At 37.3% G+C, this 7,415-nt stretch overlaps 1 long non-coding RNA gene across 1 annotated transcript in view; it reads right to left on the bottom strand.

Moving 5' to 3' along the window:
- Positions 1–2,677: 2,677 nt before the first annotated feature.
- LOC144212163 (uncharacterized) overlaps positions 2,678–7,415 on the bottom strand; it is a 70,548-nt gene continuing 65,810 nt past the window's right edge. Inside the window, exon 5 of the long non-coding RNA XR_013329723.1 lies at positions 2,678–2,801. This is a non-coding gene — a long non-coding RNA (uncharacterized LOC144212163). The remainder of the gene's footprint in view (positions 2,802–7,415) is intronic.

The following is a 7,415-nucleotide window of genomic DNA, read 5'->3' on the forward strand; positions in this document are numbered from 1 at the left end:
AGATTGCCAATGCTGTAAAATGAGCATCAAACAAAGCTGGAGGATTTCTCAATATTAAAAAAAAATCTAATCTGGTGATATATTACTCTAACATAAATTGGCGCAATGACAAATTGCAGGGAGATTATTCTTGAAGATGCAATTTAGGCTTCAACTCGATATGGGAAAATTACCTCTTAACCTGACAGTCTCTAGAAAGCATACAAATTTGCCTCCCACATGGAAAATTACCTATTAAAGATTTGTCATGTTTAAAAAATGTTTATTAATAATGGGTTTGTCACTGCATGTGCGTTTTAAGAGTACAGCAGGGGGGGAAATCAGATTCTGGAAATTTAAAAAGTATTATACATAAATCCATCACTCCAGGAATAGGTTTCACCACAATAAAGCACCAACTAATCTTGCTGGATTTGGCAAACACTTTTTCTTTTACACATAATGCCCCTTTTGACCCATACTACTAGCATTAATTGAACTTGGACCTCCACATATAAGTATATACATAAATGGCTTCTGAGCCAGTCTTTCACAATTCCAGCAAGATCAATCCTGGGATTGTCAGAAAACCCATTGATGCAGTTACTTGATCATTCATTATATTCAGTGAGTCATCTGACGTAATTCTTTGAGTATGCACTGTTGCTGAACCTAAACCTGAGCAATTGAAGCAACCTCAGACCTTAACACTGTTCTCACAGGCTTGTGCAGTAAAAGCTAAAAATTGGTTTCGTAAAACCACGTGACCTTCTATTTCCTCAGATTCCAGATCTTAAACCCATTGAGAATCTTTGGGATATGCAGGAGAAGGCTTTGCAAAGCAGTCTAACTCTACCATACTTGATAAAACTGATTGTAATTACAATTTTCCTGGATGTAAATGAGATTTTCTGACATTGCAGAATCTTATCGAAATAAATGCCACATTGAATGTGTGCCATAATCAAAGTTAATGAGGTTCTCGAATGAAATTTTATTTATGTATGACCTTTTTTTTTTGTGGTGACTTTTTTGGGGGTTGAGCAAATACAAATAAGCTAACACAGCTGCTTATCGACAAAAAGAGACAACTAACTTTAAGTTAAAATCTGTAGCATAATCTGCAACTTTCCTCTCAGTAAAGAACATGATATATAACTAAAATAAAGTAAATCATATTCCCTTTGAAGAAACTTGACATACTTAGTGATGTGCTATGTTTGTCTCTTCATAAGCTCTAACTGCTGCTATTATTTTAAAATGCATTATTTTCACCAGAATGCATCAACAAATGGTACTGGTTAGGCATTCCAAAAATTGTCTTTTCTGGATAAGTGAAACGTTTCTCAGTAATTATATGACTGGTTTTTATAGGAAAGCAAATAATGCTTTCCACCCACATCACACATATTTGTTTCCTGACTTAAATCCCACTAATTCTTGTCCAAACCTGCCAAACAAACCGAGTCAATGAATAAAGCCTTTTTCGGTATTTACACATATCAGCCCGGCCCCAAAGGGAAAGTGTGGATGGATTTACTACACACGTCTGGTGCATCTTCAGTGTGGCGTTTATACCCATTCTGCTCCCACCTGCGATGGGTCCAATGTCTGCCGTCCAAGTGGGGCTGCACGCCAAAGCACACGCAAAGCCCAAACACCACATGACACTCACATTTTTCCACCAGCCTGACTTTCAAACAACCCTCAGCAATTGAGTAAATTTCCTCCATTAATTCATCCAAGTTCGGTTCAATGGTATATTGAATTGAAAAAGATCTTATCTGATCAAGAAGGAAAATACTTCACATATAAGAGAGCCTACATAATGCTACTCAATATTAAAAAAAATGCAAATATCTGTGGATGTACTTTCCCAGCTAAAAAGGCCATCTGCCTGCAAAATATGGTGCATAATTAAAAATGGTGAGTTTTTTTAAAGTAAACTACTAACTCTATAATTGAAAGTGCAAAACTTCCACTTGCTAATGATCCTTTTAATGCACCTTTAATCTTAATCACAATCAAGCTTCCAATAACTCCATTAATTTGTGAAAGAACACTGGATTTCCTCTTTTTTTTAAGGTGAACACTCCATATCAACACATTTCCACAAATAATGGCCATGTGCAATATTCTTGTGGGAAAAGGCATTCATTTTGGAACTATATGAATCATCATTGTAACAATTTAATCATTCACTGGCAGACTTCCCAGTTAAAATTGAGGTCCATCATGATAAATGGCAGCCAATGGTTTAATGACAAAAGAAAATGTAGCTAAAAAGGTAGATATATAAAAAGCACTCCTGTGTGTGTGTATAAATATGCAGCAAAATGCTGATAGCAATGAGAGATTGGTCAAAAATAAATCTCTCATTCCTCACGGGGGTGTAACACAAGGCATTGCATTTGCGTTGGTGGCCTTAATTTTTGTGCCTGAGTTGACACTTGATGAAATGCTATAAATGGCGCCAACGAACAGCATCTAGTATCCACACTTTTTTTCTTCTTTGCCACACATAATCCAGATATGAAAATCCCCGAAATGAAAGAATGTGTTATATTTGATCACTATGTGTTATGACCTTACATCCACTTTCACCAACATATGCAAATGTCAACCTATTGTTGTTAAACCAGGCTTACATCCATTACCCTTCCGCTCAAAGATCAATATACGCATGGAAGGCCTTTTACCTGCATTCACTCAAGTGATGATCAGGATACTTTCATCCGCAATTAGGCTCATGAATTTTTCATCGTCGATCCATAATACAGCCAGCTATGTTCACCGGCTGCTCCACTCCTATTCTTCTTCACCTGAGAAGAGAAATTAGCACATTGGCTACATTTAACTTCAAAAGAGCCCTTGATGTTTGCTTTTTTTGTGGTTCCCCTGGTTGTTTAAGGTCTACACTGGTCCCAGACATACTGTCTGTTTCGGTGCGCTGAAGCAGGGATAAATGGGATAAAGTGAGCATGTCAAACCATATTTATGCCATATCTCCAAGCCTCCTCCAGGGGGGGGGGGGGGGGGGGAGACCACCTGCTACCGCTTTAAGGTTTTTATGCCCTTCAGGTAGCAGATTGTTGGCTCTGCCACCACAGTGGTCTTCTCAACCAGAATTGCTGAGAGGAAGTCACCTTTACACACAGTTGGGAAGGCGAGGAAGGAGAGGGACTGAGGCATCAGCCAAATACATCTCTTTAGGGGAGCTGGCTGGCTGTAGTCAGCCAAACTTTGTTCCCTTATCTACATGGTAAAATCTCTATATAGAATACACATACAATATCTGGTAGTAGGTGCCTTATAGACAATAAAATATTGGATTTGGACATATTGTTTTGACAAAATAATCTTAAATCATTAACTTAGAAGTTAAATTAACTCAGAAAAACCAACAAACAAATAATAGACCAATGAAAAGATACCGTTTCTACAATATGGTATTATTTAACTTTGCAATTATGACTATCTTTGAAATCCACCATTTATTCACAGTCAACGTACTAAACACCCTTGATAGTGCATAGCAAAACATACATATAGACACAGTATCTTTGATGAGACACTAAAGCAGAGAGCAAAAAAAAGAAGAGAAATCCAACAACCAGTTGTCACCTCGACTGGTTTCAGTTCTTTAATTGGTTCGACGCAGTTTGACAGCACACCAGCACTGAGTTTAACTAGGACCACCGCAGTGCCGCTGACTTTAATTTGACATTGACCCTCTACTTTTCCATTAGCAGTAACCATGGTGACTGTGCCATACACCTCCACATTCACACATGCTTGTCTTGGAACATCTTACTTCCACCACTTCTTACCTACGGTCCAAAAAGGCAGACATAAAGGAGCTTTATGTGGCAGAAATTCAATTGGTGCATAGTAATTCAATTTCCTGACATAGTTGCTTGGTGGTGTGCCATCACATTTCAAAGGTAAAATATGTGCTTTGCTTTAATAAAGGTTGGGAAACGCCCAGGCATCGTGCTGATAGTTGAATTAGCCAAGGGGCCATAGGCATTGCCCCAGATTAGTTAGAATGCCAACTTCATCTCTAAGGAATTGGTTAGGGACAAGAGAGCGGACTAATTCACCCTTTCTCAACCTGCGTTAGAAGAGGACACCCTTTTCAAATAGTCTATGATGAGGTTGATAATTGGAATTGGAAGTGTGAGGTGTCTTTTACAGGTGGAGAGTGGACAACAGAAGATGGAATTTTAAAAGGTAAAAGAGTGGAAAAACACATGCACAAACAAAAGCAGTGTGTTAAGAGTATCGAAGACTCAAGTTGGTCTTCTTCATTATTCACAACTGTCTTTTTTTTTGTATGGTTTCACTGGGAGATGTTGGCAGAGAGCAGTATGCTGTTCAACTTTTTTTTCCTCTCTATTTTTCCTTCCACTTTCTCACTGTCAGAATTTTATAGGTCAGCTGAGTTCATATGAGAAAAGTTTTCTTCAAAAAAAGTGTGACGGGAGCAAAATTGATTGACAGCCGCAGAAATGACAACTCTTACACTCCAATGTCTCATGCAATAAATTCTTATCTACGAACATTTTTTTTGCGTATGCAAGTACATTTAACATAATTGTCCCAGTCATTTTTTTCTCTAAAATGGTTATCACAAAAATAGATGAACCACAACAATTATAAAAAAAATATATCATTTTTAAGACTATCTTTATGGATGTATTCACCTTTACTGAACATAATAATAAAGCACCCATTACTTAAAAATAAACTAAATAACCTCTTTGACCGTGACGTCCAAAACACTAGCCCACTGAAATACACATTTAAAACAACACTTTAAAAGAAAACAAATAAGACACTAATACAAATCGAATGGTGTTGGAGGAAGTTGGCATTTGCCCAGCTCATTTAATCCATCTGTTTTACTCAAGTTACTCAAGTCAAGCACGAGGTCAACTTATGTATTGCACCCCCTCCGCCCACCAACATTCCTACCCCAAAAAAGAAAATCAACATTTATTTGATCTTGCTTTAATATGGTTCTGTCTCCATGGCAACTGTCTCTGCCGTTTCTCCTGATGTAGATGCGGAGGGAGCGCTAACGACTGAGGAACCATTTTTAACAACGGCTTTTTTAGTGTAAAAGAGAAAACAGGGAATGGAAAAAAAGTTTAAAAGCTGGTTATCTGTTTTATAAAATAATTCCACAAAACATACCCTATCAACAATTGTGCAAAACTCCCAGTACACTACCTAATATTCAACCAAGGCCACATGTAAAGCATTTTAAACAGCAAATGAAAACTTTCCACCAATGAGAACCGGAGTCTATATTTAAACTTTCTTTGGAAACGGCGGCCAAACATTTGGCCCTTTGTTTGACGTCCAAAAACAAACGTAACGCTTCAAAGTTTAGACACACACACACACACACACACACACTTTCTGAGTTTCTCCTACTGTAAGTGGTTACCATGGAGACCACATGGCGAGGCTTATGAAGTACAGTGGGTCCATCTCATGTGGGAGCTGGCATGTATTTATAGAAGCACTGCGCCATGCAAAGGAATGAGAAATTACTGTAAATTCCACACTATAGAGAACACCTGACAGTAAGGTGGTCAACTTTGATCGGTGTTCAGAAAACATACACATAAGCTGGAGCCTACTATAAGCTACAGGTGGTCAGGTTTTATCTCCATAAAAAGGGAGAGAAAAAAGGTAGTTTCTTATAGTTGTCCAAAACAATACTGGAAACACCTTAATTCAAGCAACATTTGCAGTGTTCTCTGCATGTTTTTGTGCGACTAACATGAATTTGAACAAGAAATATGTGAGAAATTGCGAGAGAAAAGAAAACAATAGGGAAGCAGATGTGTTTCTTTCACTTTTCTCGCTTCCAGCATTTTTTATTTATGGCCTTCACACAAAATAAAAAGGAGAACTCTTCGATTGTTGGAAACAATCTGCTGGCTTTGCATCAAAATGCCAAGTGCATATCATGCTGTGTTAATTAAACCTCAGTTTAGTTCTATGATGAATTAATTAAAATCATTTTGATTCCGAAGCATGTCCCCTTATCTCGGCACATAATTCTACTTCCCAAATGGACATAATTGAATTGCTTCTCGTTTCCATTGTCCCAGCGGAAGGGGGACGCATACCTCAGTGCAATTCATCATAATCACTTTGCCTCTCATCTCCACGCACACCTTAAAGTCTCAGGAATGATCGAAGCGATTACATCATGTGAAATTTTTCATATGTCGAAAAATAAATCCCTACTATTTTACTACCTTACTTGACACATTTTAGAAAATTAAGGGAATTAATAAATTGGACCAGATAGAAAGATAATCATAACAAAACAACACGTTGTGTGCTGTGTAAAAAAATAAAAAACTCATGTGCATTAGTTTTGTAATGGGAAGTATTTACACTTTTGCGTTTATTTTAAGCATACAGATTCAGGGTTCAATATGAGGACAAATAAAGCTAAGAGAAAGTTTAAAATGTATATTTTATTCATCAATCTAAATAGAGCAATGAGAGACTTCAGCTTCAGTCATTCATTCTTGGTTGCTCATTATTTAAAGCGCATTTTGATCTGGTGCACAAATACTGTGCGAGTTAAAAATGTGACGTTGCATAAGCATTTTGCACATCTGAACGACATCACCCAATATTTTTTTCTTTTCTGTCACCCCGCATGATTTTTTTAGAACAAATGAATGTGATAGCAGTTGGAATGAAAAAGTAATGCTGCTCCTAGAAATCTTTCCAAGTGATCTATGCAATATACTTTCCAACCACCGGCCATCCTATTCAAGATGGCCACTACATTTGCATGCCATCCCAAAAAGGAAGTTGTGTCACCTTTACCAAGACGATGATGAATGACAATCCATTTGAAGTGGAAGGATGCATTTCCACTACAAATAGATTGGACATTTAGCACTGCCAATGGTAGACAATAAGTAAATTGTAGATGCTTTGACATTGATAAAGTCATATTTTTATAATCAGCTGGTTATGAATTAACTGCCATGCCGACCCTACCAATACGGTCACCCTGAGGCTATTTTGGTAAGGACTTTTTATGCATTTCATGAATTGAAATGAGGCTATCACTAGTAGGTGTCCAAACTATTTGAAGAAGGAGGCTGGCAGCCACTGCCACTTCTTTTTTTTTTTTTTTACTTCAAATGGATTGGACATACAAGAAAATGTATGTTCATGGAACAAATTGAACTTGTCAAGACAATTTACACAAATTGGCATCACTAACGGTGTGCAGGTAAATGTTAAGCCTACCTGAGTAAGTGTAACATTTACTAAAAAAGTTGTCTATCACTTTAACTTTGATCCGGTGCTCTAAATTAATGTAGGTTTTCAAATAAAACAGATCATTTTTTAATAGGTTTGCCTAATTTTACGGCCATTGCACATACATG

This window comes from Stigmatopora nigra, chromosome 19 (genome assembly GCF_051989575.1).
Source record: "Stigmatopora nigra isolate UIUO_SnigA chromosome 19, RoL_Snig_1.1, whole genome shotgun sequence".
Lineage (NCBI taxonomy): Eukaryota > Metazoa > Chordata > Actinopteri > Syngnathiformes > Syngnathidae > Stigmatopora > Stigmatopora nigra.